General features: G+C 29.7%; 1 pseudogene; it reads left to right on the top strand.

The window, feature by feature from the left end:
* Positions 1–1,597: 1,597 nt before the first annotated feature.
* Positions 1,598–8,180, top strand: LOC124886626 (annotated as a pseudogene).
* The last annotated feature ends 9,300 nt before the right edge of the window (positions 8,181–17,480 follow it).

The following is a 17,480-nucleotide window of genomic DNA, read 5'->3' as shown; positions in this document are numbered from 1 at the left end:
TGTCACTTTTATCAACCACTTGTTGATCATCATGCTTGCCACTGTCAGACTTTTCTATCTATTGTGGTTTAATTCTTGGACAAGCAATTGTGGTCTCACTCTTATGCTGAAGATCTATAAAATTATTTTATGTGGATAGAGCAGAAGTATATTTTTGTCCCCCTTTATACTTAGTTAGAGACCTTGGTTTGAATATCAGTGTTTGGTTGTCTCTACTCCTTCTTTTTTGGTTCTGCCACTCACTGATAGGTGCCTTGTATTTATCTTTACTTTGTTGCTGTAATGTACCAGGTGGGATTCTGCATCCCTTGGCATGTTTGAGATTCTTTCTGTGAAACTTCTCCCTGAGGACCGTCAACCATCTTTTGCCTAAGAGCCTCATCTTTTTCTTTGACAACACAGGATCTTGCAGTATGTCCTTGATACTTGCAATAAAAACAATATTCAAGAACCTCTTCATACAAAATGGTTTGCCATCTAGCTTTACTATGTTCATCATCATCATAGCCCAACTAAACATGTTGGGGTCTTGGCTTGGTGAGGTCAATGTGCAACTTGACCTTAGCCACACTACCCCTATTTTTTTTTGTAAGTTGCCAAATCTAGAAATAAAACCTTGCCAATAGGGGATAAGAGAGGTTCCACTACCTTTATACAATAGCAGTGCCAGGGGAGCTTAAGCAAACTAACCTATACAGGGACTAATGGAGTTTCTTCATTAGGGTTAAAGGTGGGGTCCATAGTTTAAATCTCATCAGCTGTCCTTGGATGTACATCTTCTCCCTTTGACCAAACTGTTGAATGGTCATATTCATTGTCCAGATCAATATATAGATACCTAGAATTAAAATGAGTAAGTTTAACCTTCCTTTTTAACTTTGTTTGCAGGATAAACTATCTCCTAATCACCTCCATTTTAGGCATGCTGTATTCAAATTTCCCAATCAAGGTAAACTGACATCTCTTTGCTAATTTTACTTTATAATCCTCAGACCTAAACACAACCGTGGAATACCTTGTTTGATTTTTTTTCTTGGTGGTTCAATATGAATAAACTCAGCTTTCATAGCCTCTTGTACTCTTAATTTTATGGCCAAAGAGTGAATGACCCTAGGCATAGGGGGTCTATTTCTATGACCAGGTTTGTTCCATACACTAGCAGTACCTAGGGCCTCAACAGAAACAAGAGCTTCATTCCCCGGCATGGACATCGGAATATCCACACCGATCCCCTTTTTGGGTGATACCAGGGTTTTTACCATAGTAGGTATCTTATTAGATGGTTGATTAATGGGAAGCTTACCTCTATCGTTAGACACTGAGTAATTTAGAATGGATTACGATTGAATTGGAATCGAATGTAACTTCTCTGTTGATGCTAGCCCCGGTTGATTATGCTTCGAATAAGTCACCGGTGCAAAATTAATTGTCACCCCCTTCAGCTTGCCCTGCATTTTCGATTGAGCCTGGTTGATGATCGCCTGAGCCCGTCGTAATTGCCCTTCTGAAATTTAAGCTGAGTAGCCATCTGACTGGAGTACAGGCTGAGAGGTGCGTGTCACATGAGTGGGTAGAGTTTTTTGTGGGGACCAGATACATGTATACTGGTCCTATGAGGAAATTTTTGGTGGTCGGAGAAGCTCGGCCAGTGGCTGAGAAGCCATGGTACCAACTATAAAAGGCGGGAAGTACCGAATTATAACAGCCTAGAGAGAGAGTTTTTTAGAGAGAGAATTTCTTTTCGATTTACTATTATAGATGCTTCATCCATTTTGTTGTTTAGTGGAAGGATTAGGATAATAGTTGTTTTCTTTGTTTTTTTTATTGCCAAAGAGTTTTGACATGTGAGTTTTTTTTTAAAATAAGTCTAATTTTTTCAATGCTTTTCATTTATATTTCTTTTATGCTCAAAGAAAATTTTAAGGTTGAAATTCTTTTATTACCAATTTAGTTGATACTATTAACTATCTTTATTCTTTTTCTTGGATTAGGTTTAGGGATATAGATATTAGGATTTTTTATATTGTTATTCTTTCTCTTATCATATATTTTAAGATTCTTTGCTAAACTTTCTAATACCTCTTTTTATGTTGTAGGACTTTTTTTTATTAAAGTTGGACCTCACATAAATAATTAACTTTACATCTCTCTCTCTCTCTATATATATATAAAAGGATCATTGGAGGCTGCTGATGTGGCATGCCCTAATGATCAGGAACTCTATTTATCTTTTTCCTGTTTTTTTTTTGAGTTTTTTTTATTCATTATCATCTATTTTTAATTAATAAAACTCATTAATTATAATTTTATCATTACCAAGCATTAATCATCATTAATCAAGCAAAACCATTAATACACCAAAATCATCAGTCTTCCTCCTTTTTCCCTGTCGGCTTTTCCTTATTTCACCATTTTGGTGTTGGCATTTTGTTGCAAGCACAATTAATCAGGTGATTTTTTTAAAATTGATTTTCATTTATATGGGTTCTGTTTGATTGATCTGATAAACCAGAGGAGAATCAAGAACTACTGACATATGTGAATATGTTGCAACCACAATTAACCAGGTGATTTTTTTTAAAATTGATTTTGATTTATTTGATAAAATAGGTCTTGTTGGATTATGGTTGATGTTTGGGTTACTTTATAAAGTTCTTATATAGGTGAAGAGCTTCTAAGTAGAGAGATTCGATAATTCAAGAAGCTACTGCAGAGGAGAAGCAAGAACTACTGACATATGTTAATATGTTGCAAGCACAATTAACCAGGTGATTAATGGTGATTAATGAGTTCTGTTGGATTATGGTTGATGTTTGGGGAACTTTGTAAAGTTCTTATATAGGCAAAGAGCTTGTAATTCGATATTTAATTTAACATTGTATCTAAGCATATCTTTATATTTGTTGGGTCCTCTAAATTGTGGCTAAAGGAGTTTGCTTTAGGAGAAATACTTCAGATCTTGCACATGGTTTTTAACCTGAAGAAATGACTTATACATCCTCAATCCAGATGACAATCAGTTAAGATTACACTTTCATAGATCGTCCTTAATTCAGGGGTGGTTGCTACAACATAAAATACTTTGGTGACTTCTCTAGAAAAGCTCCTCCACCTTTGGTTTGTGATGATGAGGTTATCAATGACCTAACAATCTTTGCAAAAGATGGTTCAGTGGATATAGGGAATCCTAATGAGGCAACATGGTTGTTTCCCTTTAGCCCTCCAAATGAGTTCAATTCATTAATGTACTTAACTTTTGTTGTTTTCTGGAAAGATTTTTTGCCTGTGCCTACAATGGTTATTGAGCTTGCTATTGCTACTCATAATGTACTCATTATTGGCATTGTTTTCTGGCCATCATTTATCTACTTTTTTAATATTTTGACTTCTCTCGATGAAAATCCTTCCATAACTGGTACCAATATGTGGAATTTTGATGTGTAAAATATGTGTCTTGTATTGTAGGACTACTTTTGAATGCCTATACAAAATTGCTTCTTATACATATGAGCTTAGTCTATTTCATAACTGAGTTAACTATTTTTATTTGGAGTATTTAAGGAGAGAGAGTCTTCTCAAAAGAATTCCTTGATGAAGGGTGTTTGTTTATGTAAAAGAGACTACTATGCTGATGAGAACATAACTAGAAGAGGCTTCTCCAGTAGATACTTCAAATTTGGGAGCTCAAAATGGCTCGACTCCTCCTTTTTTCTGCCAACCGCATGTTGTCAATTTCACCGAAGTAGCTGTCCATCCCTCCTTTAGTTATGCATTCATAAAATATGTGAGGTAACTGATTCTCTCTGCTATATCCCTTTGAGGACTATGGTTGAGTACTTGTGTTTCTTCGGCAACTCTTATACTCTCTGTACAAATAGGAAATCACCAAATATCATTCATTTTTTATGCTCCCAAGGGACATAATCCAGTAATCAACTATCTGGTGGGCTCATACAACCTTTATGATAACTGTATTTACGCTTTCAGAGGTTGTGCCCTGCAGGTAAAGTCCTTGCTTGATAGGATATGTGCATGGGATATATGCATAGAGCATATCGGTGGTAATTATTGCTACTCCGGTTGATGATATATGATCTGTTAATCTATTCCTCTCCTGCGACTAATTTGACAAAGAAGGATCGTCTCTTCTGAAGGGAATATAATTGATTTTATTTCCTGTCTTTCATGGGGTATTTGAGTTAGGTATTTTCTTTCAACTGTTATTTGTCTTCTAAATATGGTTAATTTCAAATATTTAATGTGAGTTTGAGGATTAGGATAGAAAGTTAGTTAGTAGTCGTGCCCTTTTTCGCAAGGTATAGTATGTCTTTTTTCTTCTTAATTATGTTGGTTGATGTTAATTTCAACTTTAGTGGTTTGTAAGATATTTAAAGATTGGATTTTTAAGCTAGATTTTAGAAGGCGTTTGGCTAATATGGTTAATTTCAACTTTAGTGGTTTGAAATATGTTCAAAATTAAATTTTTGAGCTAATTTTTAGAGGAGGTTTGGCTTATATTAGTTAATTTCAAGAATTTAGTGGGAGTTCAACGATAAGGTCAAAGGTAGTTAGCAGTCGTTCCAGAAGGAAGATACAAGGTTCAGTATGAGAGGTTCTTCTGCTGGGCTTCTTCATTATGCTTATGGAAAAACTGTTACTCCGGTATAAAGGTTAGTTTTTAAGCTTTTGTTGGTTCTTGTATTTTTTCTTCTTAATTGTGTTTGTTGATGTTAAATTCAACTTTAGTGGTGTGTTAGATGGTTAATTTCAAATATTTAGTGTGAGTTCAAGGATTAGGATAGAAAGTTAGTTAGTAGTCATGCCCTTTTTTGCAGGGTTTAGTATGTCTTTTTTCTTCTTAATTATGTTGGTTGATGTTAATTTCAACTTTAGTGGTTTGTAAGATGTTTAAAAATTGAATTTTTAAGCTGAATTTTTGAAGGCGTTTGGTTAATATGGTTGATTTCAACTTTAGTGGTTTGAAAGATGTTCAAAATTTGATTTTTGAGGAGGTTTGGCTTATATTGGTTAATTTCAAGCATTTAGTGGGAGTTCAACGATAAGGTCGAAGGTAGTTAGTAGTCGTTCCAGAAGGAAGATACAAGGTTCAATATGAGAAAGGTTTTTCTGCTGGGCTTCTTCATTATGCTTATGGAAAAATTGCTACTCCAGTATAAAGGTTAGTTTTTAAGCTTTTATGGTTCTTGTATTTTTTCTTCTTAATTGTGGTTATTGATGTTAAATTCAACTTTAGTGGTTTGTTAGATGGTTAAATATTGAATTTTTGAGCTGAGTTTTATAAGGGACTTGGTTAATATGGTTAATTTCAACTTAGTGGTTTGTAAGATGCCAAAAATTAGACTTTTGAGCTGAGTTTTAAAAGGGTTTTGGATTCAGCTTTAGTGGTTTGTGAGATGCTCAAAATTAGATTTGAGTTGAGTTTTAGAATGAGTTTGGCTAATATGGTTAATTTCAAGTTTTGTGGTTTGTAAGACGATCAAAATTGGATTTTGAGCAGAATTTTAGAAGGGGTTAGGCTAATATGGGTTAATTTAAACATTTAGTATGAGTTCGGGGATTAGGATAGAAGGTTAGATAGTAGTTGTTCCCTATTTCAAGATTCTAGAAGGAAGATACAAGCTTTAGTATGAGAAGACTCATCCTGCAGAGCTTCTTCGTTATGGTCATGGCAAGACTGTAACTCAGGTATAAAGATTATCTTTGGATGTTTGTTGTATTTATTGATGGTAATTTCAACTTTAGTGGTTTGTAAGATGGTCAAGATTGGATTTTTTAGCAGAGATTTTGAAGGGTTTTTACTAATATATTAATTTCAGTAAGAGAAAACCCATCCTGCATAGCTTCTTCACTATGCTCATGGCAAAACTGCTCAGGTATAAAGTTAGTTCTCAGGCTTTTATGGGTTCTTTTTTCTTCTTCTTAATTGTGTTTATTGATGTTAATTTCAACTTTAGCGGTCTGTTAGATGATTAAACATTGGATTATTGAGCTGAGTTTTGGAAGGGGTTTGGCTAATATGGGTTAATTTCAAACATTTAGTGTGAGAGGTATAGTGATCAGCTCTTAATCTTGGCGGTTTCTTGTCTTTTCTCTTATACTTTAATGGTTTGTTCGATGGTTAAAGATTGGAATTTTAAGTTTAGTTTTACAAAGGGCTTGGCTAATATGGTTAATTTCATGTTTATTGGTTTATAAGATGCTCAAAATTGGATTTTTTGGTTGAGTTTTAGAAGGGGTTTGGCCAATATGGATTATTTCAGACATTAAGTGTGAGAAATACAGTGTACAATGTAGACCCTTATGGTCTGGCCTTTCCCCTGACCCACACATAATGAGGCGCCTTAATGCATCGGCCTGCCCTTTTAGTGTGAGAGGTATAAAGATTAGCTCTTAAGCTTTGATTTAAGTTCAACTTTAGTTATTTGTAGATGGTCAAGATTGGATCTTAAAGCTGAGTTTTAAAAGAGGTCGGGTCAATATGGGTTAATTTCAAACATTTAGTGTGAGTTTATCTGCCCTACCAAGGTTGGGCTAGGCTTTGATGGATTCGTAATTTCTTCCTTCTTAATTGTGTTTATTGATGTTCTTCGGGACATTTACCACTAAGCGATTTGTATGAATCATTAATTTTCCTTTCATGGAGCTTCTCCCTTATTCATCTAATTCCGTATTTCAAAATAAATATTTTAATTTTAAGTAATATACCTGGGCCAAGTGCTATTTTTTCCCAAGGCTTTGCTACTTCAGGTATTTTAACTAAAATACACCAAACTGATATATTAGTACTGGCTCTTCAATCTGAGTGGTTAATAATGCACATAATTACTGATTGATCCTTATAGTAGTACCATACTTTTTCAGAAAAATGTGCTTGTACTGATTGATCCTTATAGTAGATACCATTGTTGGTTAGACATTTAGACTCTACCATACATAACTTTGATAGCTCACATTCTAATTGTTCTAATTCTAATAGGAAAAGAGTCGTAATTATTGGAAGTGGACCCTCAAGCCTTGCTGCTGCTGATCAGTTAAATAGATTGGGTCATAGTGTCACAGCGCTTGAATGTGCTGATAGGATTGGTGGTTTGACGATGTATGGTGTGCCCAACATGAAGACGGACAAAATTGATGTCGTTCAGAGGTGGGTTGACCTTATGGAGAAGGAAGGGGTGAAATTTATAGTCAATGGAAATGTCGAAATGATCCTGCGTTCGCCTTGGATTGCCTCCGTGAATATCACGATGTAATTTTTTTGGCTGTTGGAGCCACAAAGACAAGGTGAGTACCATGGATGGTGTTTTATCACTTTTTGTTTTAGTATCTTTTCTGAATTAGTAATTACTCACTCAAACTACTTCTTGACTTAATGGTAGGGACCTTCCCGTTCATGGAAGAGACCTCTCAGGAGTCCATTTCAGAATGGAGTTTCTATACACAAACACAAAAAGTTTGCTTGATAGCAATATGCAGGATGAAAAATACATTTCCGCCAAGGGCAAGAAGGTGGTTGTTATCCTTAGAGGTGATACTGGGACAGATTGTATAGGAACATCTTTTCGTCATGGCTGCAGCAGTATAGTTAATCAAGAGCTTCTCCCTCATCCACCAAATACTAGGGCTCTTGGAAATCCTTTGCCGCAGTTTTGATCATGTTTTAGTTGATTTTAACCTCCTTACTCAATTAGACTCTTGCTTTATGATTATTATGTGCATGACAGTTTCAGTGGCAACACAAGGTTTTTGACAGTTTAAATCTTGAAGGAACTGCTCTTTTTAATTTTCCGTGGTAGTTGCTAGAATTAGCTTTATTGTCCAAGTTGGGATATGTCATAAAGTGGTCATGGAGCTTCTGTTGATGAGTTTTTCATCAAATTACTGAATGTCATTATGACCCGTCCTTTGCTTTTTATTGTTGGCAGTGGCCTTGTATTTTTCGTGTAGATTATGGCCATCAGGAAGCTGTGGCAAAGTTTGGTAAGGACCCAAGATCCTACGAGGTTTTGACCAAGCGGTTCATTGGAGATGAAAATGGAAATGCGAATGGATTGGAGCTGATTCACAATAAAACTTACACAATAAATAATGTAGGATTGAAAAAGAACTTGTGTGATGAACTAACTAAAAGAGAAGTTCTAGCATCGTCATCGGAAACTTGAACGAAAATTCAAAACTCTCTACTCTTTCTTTTTATTTTTCTCCTCTGTTTTATTTCTTTTGCTATGCCCTTTTTTTATCGTTTTTGTCTATTATATATTGTTGTTTTTGTTTCGTTGTTTAGTGGAAGGATTAGGATAGTAGTTGTTATCTTTTTTTTGATTGCCGGAGAATTTTGGGACGTAACGGGAATCTTTTCTAAAAATAAGTTTGATTTTTTCAATGCTTTTCGTTTATATTTCTTTTATGCTCAAAGAAATTTTTAAGGTTGAAATTCTTTTATTACCAATTAGTTGATACTATTAACTATCTTTAGTGTTTATCTAGGATTAGGTTTAGGGTTATAGATATTAGGACTTTTCATATTGTTATTCTTTCTCTTATCATATATTTTAGATTTCTTTGCTAAACTTTCTAATACCTCTTTTTATGTTTTAGGACTCTTTTATTAAAGTTGAACCTCACATAAAAAATTGATTTTACATATTAAACAATATAAGAATTCATTTAAACAACTTCATTCATGCTTGATTCACAATAAAACTTACACAATAAATAGTGCAAGATAAGAAAAGAACCTGTGTGATGAACTAACTAAAAGAGAAGTTCTAGTGCTGTCATCAAAAACTCCAATGGGAACTCGAAACTCACTACTCTTTCTTTTCTTTTTCTTCTCTGTTTTATTTCTATTGCTATGCAGTTTTTTTATTTTTTTTGTCTGTTATATATTTTTGTTTTTGTTTCGTCGTTTAGTGGAGGAATTTGGATAGTAGTTGTTTTCATTTCTTTTGATTGCCGGAGAATTTTGGGACGTAAGGGAGTCTTTCCTAAAAATAAGTTCGGTTTTTTCAATGCTTTTCGTTTATATTTCTTTTATGCTCAAAGAAATTTTTAAGGTGGAAATTCTTTTATTACCAATTAGTTGATACTATTAACTATCTTTAGTCTTTTTCTTAGATTAGGTTTAGGGATATAGATATTAGGACTTGTTATATTGTCATTCTTTCTCTTATCATATATTTTAGGATTCTTTGCTTAACTTTCTAATACCGTGCGGATAACTTACTATTTCTATTTCTATAGTAGTTGTGATTTTATAAATTTCTGTGTAATAACTTATTCTAATCGTACTATATTTGATATGTAATTCTATGTTATCTATGTGATTCATTAACATTTATTGTTCACGTATAGTATTATATAAACTATCATTTGTATTTCCTTTTTCTAAGGTTAATTTTATTCTAAGTAATTTTTTTCTAATTGTCTTTTTTCTCTTTTAAGCTGATTCCTGCAATTAATTTCTTTATATAGCCAACTTTGTTTTTCACCAACTCTTTTAATATATTCTAATATTTTTAATCTGTATAATATCCATCTGAATAATAATTATCTAGGTATGAATAGTAGCTATCGTCGTCATTTAAGTGTATTCGTTCTAATTCATCTTCTATCCAATTTTCATCATCAATATCAAATACCTTTTTCCATATAATCTTTATATCTATCTTTATATCCTTAAGAACATATAAAACAAGTATCTTAAATTCATCTATCATTTCATCAAGTAAATAATTATTCATTTTTCATATGATGCTATTTTCCAAAATATTCCCTCCAATCATATACATACCAAAATATGATCATCTTAGATCACTATATACTAGATTATTCTTAAATAATATGTTCTTCGGTCACTATTAGCATGGTAATCTGGATACTTTTTCCCTAAACAACGCCTCTACTCTGGTTACTCCCCTATCACGGCTTCTTTGCCTCATCGGTTTCACCTTTAGGATGACATAGTTCTTGGAATTTTTTTCCTTTTCCACTTTGTTAATAAACTTCTTAACATGCTATTCTTTGAATAATTCTACTACAAAGTAACTAATATGAGCTTATTTTATTATATCATGATTGTTAGGAATTTATGAATTTAGCTATTCATAATTATAAATGAAAATACCTGTTCTGGTAGATTTGATAAACTTGTGCTTTGCTCATCCATAGATTAGTGTAAAACTGAATATCTTTATTGATTATATGAGAGAATATTTTTTGTGTACAAGAAGGCTTGCTTTCCGTGTAGAAAGTCTTGCCCTATCTTGGCAAGTGCCTTGTCTTTTTATAATCTACAAAACACGTGAATTATTTTACACTATTCCTACTTTATACTATTCCTACTTTACACTTATACTAATCTTTACAAAAAGTAGAAAATATCTTTACAAAAGTCAAAGTAGCTTTATGAAAGAAAAGACTTAAAGTAACTTTACATTCAATAGAAAAGACTAAAAGCTTAAATTATTTACTTAACTTTAATAATGCACTTGTCCTTTTCTGAATCTTCTTTATCTTCTTATTGACTTGTCCATTCCTATCTCCTTGTGTCCTTATCTACTTGGTTTCTTCTTTGTCATTACTCCATTCGTTATTTGCTTTAATTGTCCTTTATCTTCATTCTAACTGTACATCTGGTATAATACTGTCTTCTCTATTATATCTAGAACATAGATGGTCTAGATATTTATGTCCAATTATCTTGCAATATCTAGTCAATAATTCTTCTAAAATAAATTTTTCTTTAATGGCTCTGGTAGTTGGTTGCCTTTCTGGATTAAGTAGTGTCATAATCCATCTTTCAATTTCCTTTATATCTGTTTATCTTGACTTTCTTGAATTTGAATAAATCATTAGCTGGTTTCTTGAATAGTAACTCCAAATTGGGTTCCTATTTAAGTACTTATTTGCTAACTCTTGGATGATTATGGATATTCCAATAATTCATTTATTTGCGTAAAAATCTGTTATACCTATTTTTGATATTTCTGTCTGTGGTTCAATATCTTTTGGTATGATCATATCTTTTGTCATTCCTATTTTCACGACTTGTATAACTAGTTTAATCTCATCATACAATATCTTTGCTGGTGCTGTATAAAACTTTATAAAAAATAAGTTGCCTTTGGTTACCTTTTTGTAAGTGGTAATTGCTTTATATATTTATGGTATAGTTGCTAGCTCACTTCCGTCTTGAGTATATACGGCGTTGAGTAATCCATAACTGAAACATGTTCTAACTAGATTTGGGTTAGTTTTTGGTAATGCAATTAACTTATTATATCCTGTGTAGTTTTTGGGTTATGTAATCTGTATTTGGTTCTTGGATATTTATTGCTTTGGGTCTAAGGTTTAAATGTGTTTGTATTTTGTGAATGTTTTTAATGTATGATCTGGTTATGTGATTATTGGTTTTCTTTTCTTGGTTTAGGCTTTTTAGATATGTGGTAGTTTGTGGGGTATGAACAAAGGGTCTTTTGGTGTTTTTGGTATAAATGGCTTGTCAAATATTTTGTTCAAGTTCATATTTGGGTTTCTTCTAACTCCTTTGCTTGTACCTGCAGAAGTAGATTGATAAACATTATGGATTTTTTGGAGTGTCCCAACGTCTCCTTCTATCTCTGAAATTTTATTGTCTTCCGATCGACATTTCTCAAGTTTAAGTGAAAAGAAAGCCAAAATTATGAAAAATCAGATAGAGTTTTTAAGAATACAAATAGATAAAAGTGGAGTAAAAATGCAACAACATATAGTACAAAAAATAATAAATTCAAAAGAAGAATTAGATACAAAAAAGAAATTACAATCATTTTTAGGATTAGTAAACCAAGTAAGAGAATATATACCAAAATTAGCAGAAAACCTAAAGCCATTACAGAAAAAATTAGAAAAGGATGTAGAGTATAATTACAACGAAGAAGATAAAAAATAAGTTCAGAAAATTAAAAAAGTTTGTAAAGAATTACCAAATAGTTATTTCTTCTTTATTTATTGAAAATATAAATTGTTCTATTGTGTCTTCAGTATTTTTTATATTTTCTAATTTTTTATACCTGCAAATTATTCTAGTAATTTTAAATGTTCCTTTTTAGTTTTTGTATATAATAATATATCGTCTATGTATACTATACAATTAGGTAACTGTTTGAAATAGTTATCCATAAAATGTTGATATCTACCTAGTGCATTTTTATATCCAAATGGTAATACATTTCATTCGTAAAATCCTTGTAGTACTGTAAATGCAGTTAATTTTTTAGATTCTTCTTCTAGCTTTAAATGGTAAAATCCTGATTCACAATCTAACTTACTAAAATAGTTCTATCCTTGTATCTGTCTTATTTTTAATATTTTATTTGGTATTGGATAATTATATGTCATAGTTTTTGCATTTACGTTTCTATAACCAATAACCATTCTACTTTTTCCTCTTTTTTGTTCACTGTGTTTATTTACTATAAATGCTGGGTTATTGTGTTTACTATTACTTTTTTGTATGCATTGTTGTTCTAATAATTCATCTATATGCATTTCAAATTTTTTTAAATCATCAAAGTTATATATTAATGGTTTTTGGATTATTATACTATTTTTATCTATTAGCTCAATTCTTACAGTAGTCGTATGTTTTTTCCATCCTTTTAATAGATCTTCACTATATAGTTGTCTTAATTTTTTCTTTATTATTTCTACCAACTATACCCATATATAATAACTAAAAGACACTGGTGGTTTACAACACCATGTAAACAAAAGGTAAGAGTAAAAATAGTTAGGACTTTTTTATTATTAAATATTATAAATATAATAATTGAAGAAAATAAGTAAAGACAATTTTGTCTATTGTGAAGATTTTTAATGAACGGCCAAAAGTTCAAACGTTATTTCTAAGACCCTTCACAATTTTAATATTTATATATATATATATATATATATATATATATAATCTATAATATATTAAAAGTGTGAAGACCCTTAGAAAAGTGATTTGAACTTTTTGCCCTTCATTAAAAGTCTTTATTTTAGACAAGATCGTCTTTTCACTATTTTTTTTACTAATATTTAAGAATTAAATATTAATTAAATATATTTATAATAAACTCTTTCCTTTTTAGAAGTCGAAATTAATATGGTAAAAGAAAAATAAACATACACTTAATTTTGGTTTAAATTGAAGTTTCTTACGTATATAAAAAAAGGACTCCTAAAATTGTAATAGCAAAAAAGGAAAAATTATTTGGTAACAAAGTCACGTACATGACTATGATTTTGTGTAGTTTTAAAATTCACTTAGTCTTTGGATTCTTTCCATCGAAAATTGCTATATTTATGATAAAACCTTTCCTTATTAGAAGTCATCAAAATTAATAAATTCTAAACATATCATAAAAGAAAAATAAATGGAGACTTAATTTTGGTTTTAAAAGAAATTCCTTATGTACATAAAAAACGGACTCCTAAAATTGTAATGGCGAAAAAAAAAAAAATTGAGAACAAAGTCACGTACAATGACTATTGTATATGATTTTGTGTAGTTTTAAAAATCACTTAGGCTTTGGATTCTTTCCATCGATTAATTAATATCAGTTATGCTAATTGTCTCTTTAATTAGGTCTAAGACCATTCCTTTAAAACTATCGTTGGGAAAAAATATGTTTGGATTTAGAGTTCTTTTATCAATTGAAATTTGGATAGTTTTTAGGATTGAAGAGATAAATTTCCTTGTGATTTGAGGTAAGTTTTTTTAAAATTTTTAGTTTATTCGTGAGGTTTACAATAATAACTAATTGTGTAATCTTCATAGACAATTGCAAATTGAGATATTTTTTTCTGAAATCTTTGCTTATGGCATTTTGGATGTGTTTTTACCTATAACTGAAATAATGACATGTTTTATCTAAATAGTAAGGATGTTTCTTACAATGTCTAGATAGTAAAGATTAATAAAAAAAAAATAACGGTATCATAAATATGGTTTAAATTGACGCGTATCTTTTAGACTCTGGCAGTAACGGAAAGAGGTACTGCATGACAAACGTAAAAGTGATGATCCATCAACCACTTAAAACTTATGGTGGTAAAATATACATATGCTTACACTAAAATATATGTTTATATTTACATAATTATATTAAAGTGTGAAGAATCTTTGAAAAGTGATTTAAACTTTTATACTTTATTAAAAATCTCCACAATAGATAAAAAATTATTTAATTTTAAACAATCAAACATTACACATGCAAGGCACCTATATATAAGTTTTCTCAAAAAGGAAGCCTTTCCCAAATCAAAAAAAAACAAAGATAAAACTCATACTATATTAAAAGTGTGAATAGTCTTATAAATATTATTTGAACTTTTTACCATTCTTTAAAAGACTCTGCAATAGATAAAGTGGTATTTTTATCTATTAATATTAAATATACAAATTAAATTTTAGGTGCAACATCCAACAAATATTTTTTCACAAAAATAGGAATATGTTGGAAACCTTTTTCATATAAAAGGATTTGGTTTAACATATGTATGGTATTAAAATTTTTTATATGAAACTTTCCCACTTTAAAAGAAAATAAATAATTTTTTCCTCTAAATTAGGAATAGAAATCGGTTCGATAACTTTTTCATATAAAAAAGATTTGATATGAACGTCCAAAAATTAAAAATTTGCATAAATAATATTGAGTATTAATATTTTTCTTAATATTAATAACTAACCAATTAATTATTTCTAAGTATTTTAGGTAAACTAAAAATTTAGAAAAAGGAAAACAACGACTAGCCAAGTATGTTATTAAAATTTTTTAGATGAAACTTTCCAACTAATTGAAAGAAAATATAGATGGTTCAAAGAAATCCTAAAATATACAACAAAAAAAATCATAATATTTAACAATTTTAAATCAATTAGAATTTTATGTGATTTTTTTTTTATAATTCAATTTTTAGATCAAAACTTGAAATAAATTATTCTTTGCTTCTACTTTTCTTCTTATTTTAGTTCTTTAAGTAAGCTTCTTGCTTTCATTACCATCTTTCTATAACTTTAAAGATTACATAAATTATATTGATAATGAATTCTTCTCTTTTGATAATTTATCGTGTTTCTCTTTCAATTCAAAATTTTGAATTGAAAAATTGGACAAAATAAGCATGTTGCCGCTGAATGATGTAGCCAAAAATTTAAAAGTTTATTTCTTTCTATTTTTCTTCTTTGATTAATTGTGACTTAGTTTTGATTATGATATTTAATAATAATTTGGTATCAAATTCGTTAGTGTTGCAGTTGAATCTCCAATTAAACTTATTTGTTGAATTCAAAATAAGCTTATTTTTAAGTGTTGAATCTTGATATGCAAAACTTTTATTTGAATGAAGAACCAATAAATTAACTTGGTCTTGTGCTTTAGGTTTCTCTCTCCTTATAAGAGGTTTTGTGAGGATCAAATTTGAGTATTGTTCTCAAGAAAATAACGAGAAATTTAGTTGTAGCCTTCTGAAATTGAGAAGATATTAAGAGTAATAACAATTTCTTCATCTGAAATGTGCCCTAGTTCTCTAGAAATATTTTTTCAAGTATTTTAGGACAACTAATGACAACAAATACTTTTTTCATTAGTTTAAGAATTCTAAATTAATTAAATTTTATTTTAAGAAGATTCGAAATATCTAAAAATAAATATTAAAGCATTAGAATAAACAAATTTTAAGAAATATCAAACATTTAAAAGTTTTAAGTATGCAATAAGAATGTAATCAATGATTTTGTAAAGATTTGACTCTAAAAATAAAGAAAGATATTAAGTATATAAATAAATAAATAAATAATTGCACCACAAATATGGTTCAAATTAATGCGTTTCTCAGTCTCTAACAATAAAAGAAAGAGGTACTGCATGATGATTCATCAACCACTTGAAACTTATGTGGTAAAATATATATGTGTTTACACTAAAATATATATTTATGTTTACATTATTATATTAAAGTGTGAAGAATCTTTGAAAAGTGATTTTAACTTTTAAACTTCATTAAAAATCTTCTCAATAAATAAAATTATTTAATTTTAAAAATCAATATTACACGTGCAGGACACGTGCAATTATACTAGTATATAAATATATATAAGTATATTTAAGATAGTAATATATAATTATCCAATACCAAATAAGATATTAAAAATAAGACAAATACAGGGATATAATTATTTTAGTAAATTCGATTGTAAATCAGAATTTTACCATTTAAAGTCAGAAGAAGAATCTAAGGAATTAACTGCATTTACGGTACCACAAGGATTTTATGAATGGAACGTATTACCATTTGGATATAAAAATGCACCAGATAGATATCAACATTTTATGGATAGTTATTTTAAACAATTATCTAATTGTATAGTATACATACATGATATATTATTATATACAAAATATTATATGTATAATATATACAATTTCTTAGTAAAAATATAAAAGAGTTAATAAGATTAAAACAAACAACTACAAAATATTATAATAAAATATTTAGCCAATCTTAAATGATAGATAATCTTAAAGTCTTAATCTTATATATTCTAAGAGATATAGAAATTATAGATATTAAGAGAATAATATTAGAAAAAGTATTAGACTATGAAATTGAAACTATAAATTGGATAGCACAGTTATACCTGGGTAATTACCTAGATGGATATTATTCAGATTAAGAGATGTTAGAATATATTAGAAAAACTAGAGAAAATCAAGATAATCTAAATGAAGAAATTAATTATAGAAACCGAATTAGAAAAATAATGGAGAATCTAAAAGAAAAATTAATATGGATAGAAGAAACCTTAGAAAATTTAGGAAAAAGTACATGTGATAGGTAATATAATTTAAAAGACTTGCTACAAGAAGAACAACACAAGATAATAAATAACATTGAAAATCTAGAATTAGATATACATTACAGTACAATTAGGATAAATTATTATACAGAAATCTGTAACTCTGCAATTACTACAGAATAAAATGATAGACTACGAATATTTAAAATATGGGAGATAAAATATGGATGAAATAATATTATTAGAAAAACTTACGAAAGATAATCTAATTGGATATTTTGAAACAAAAGATATAGAATATTTAAAATACCTTCAAAATAATATAAATGAATTACAAAAAAAAATAAAAAAAACAAAGAATACTATAGTAAAGCATTTAACCAATTACCATATAATCACCTCCTAAGATATGAATATCGATAAAACTAACATAAATAGACTTAAAATAAAAATATATAGAGAAGTTAAGACCCCCCAAGATATGAATATCGATAAAACTAACATAAATAGACTTAAAATAAAAATATATAGAGAAGTTAAGGAATATCCATGCACAAAGAAAAACAGATCAATTATACATATAATATATCTATTTCACAAGTTATCCACATCTGTACCCTCTACAAATGGTATC

This window comes from Capsicum annuum, chromosome 8 (assembly GCF_002878395.1).
Source record: "Capsicum annuum cultivar UCD-10X-F1 chromosome 8, UCD10Xv1.1, whole genome shotgun sequence".
Taxonomy (NCBI): domain Eukaryota; kingdom Viridiplantae; phylum Streptophyta; class Magnoliopsida; order Solanales; family Solanaceae; genus Capsicum; species Capsicum annuum.
The sequence above is the reverse complement of the archived record's forward strand: the minus strand, read 5'-3'. Positions and strand labels throughout refer to the sequence as shown.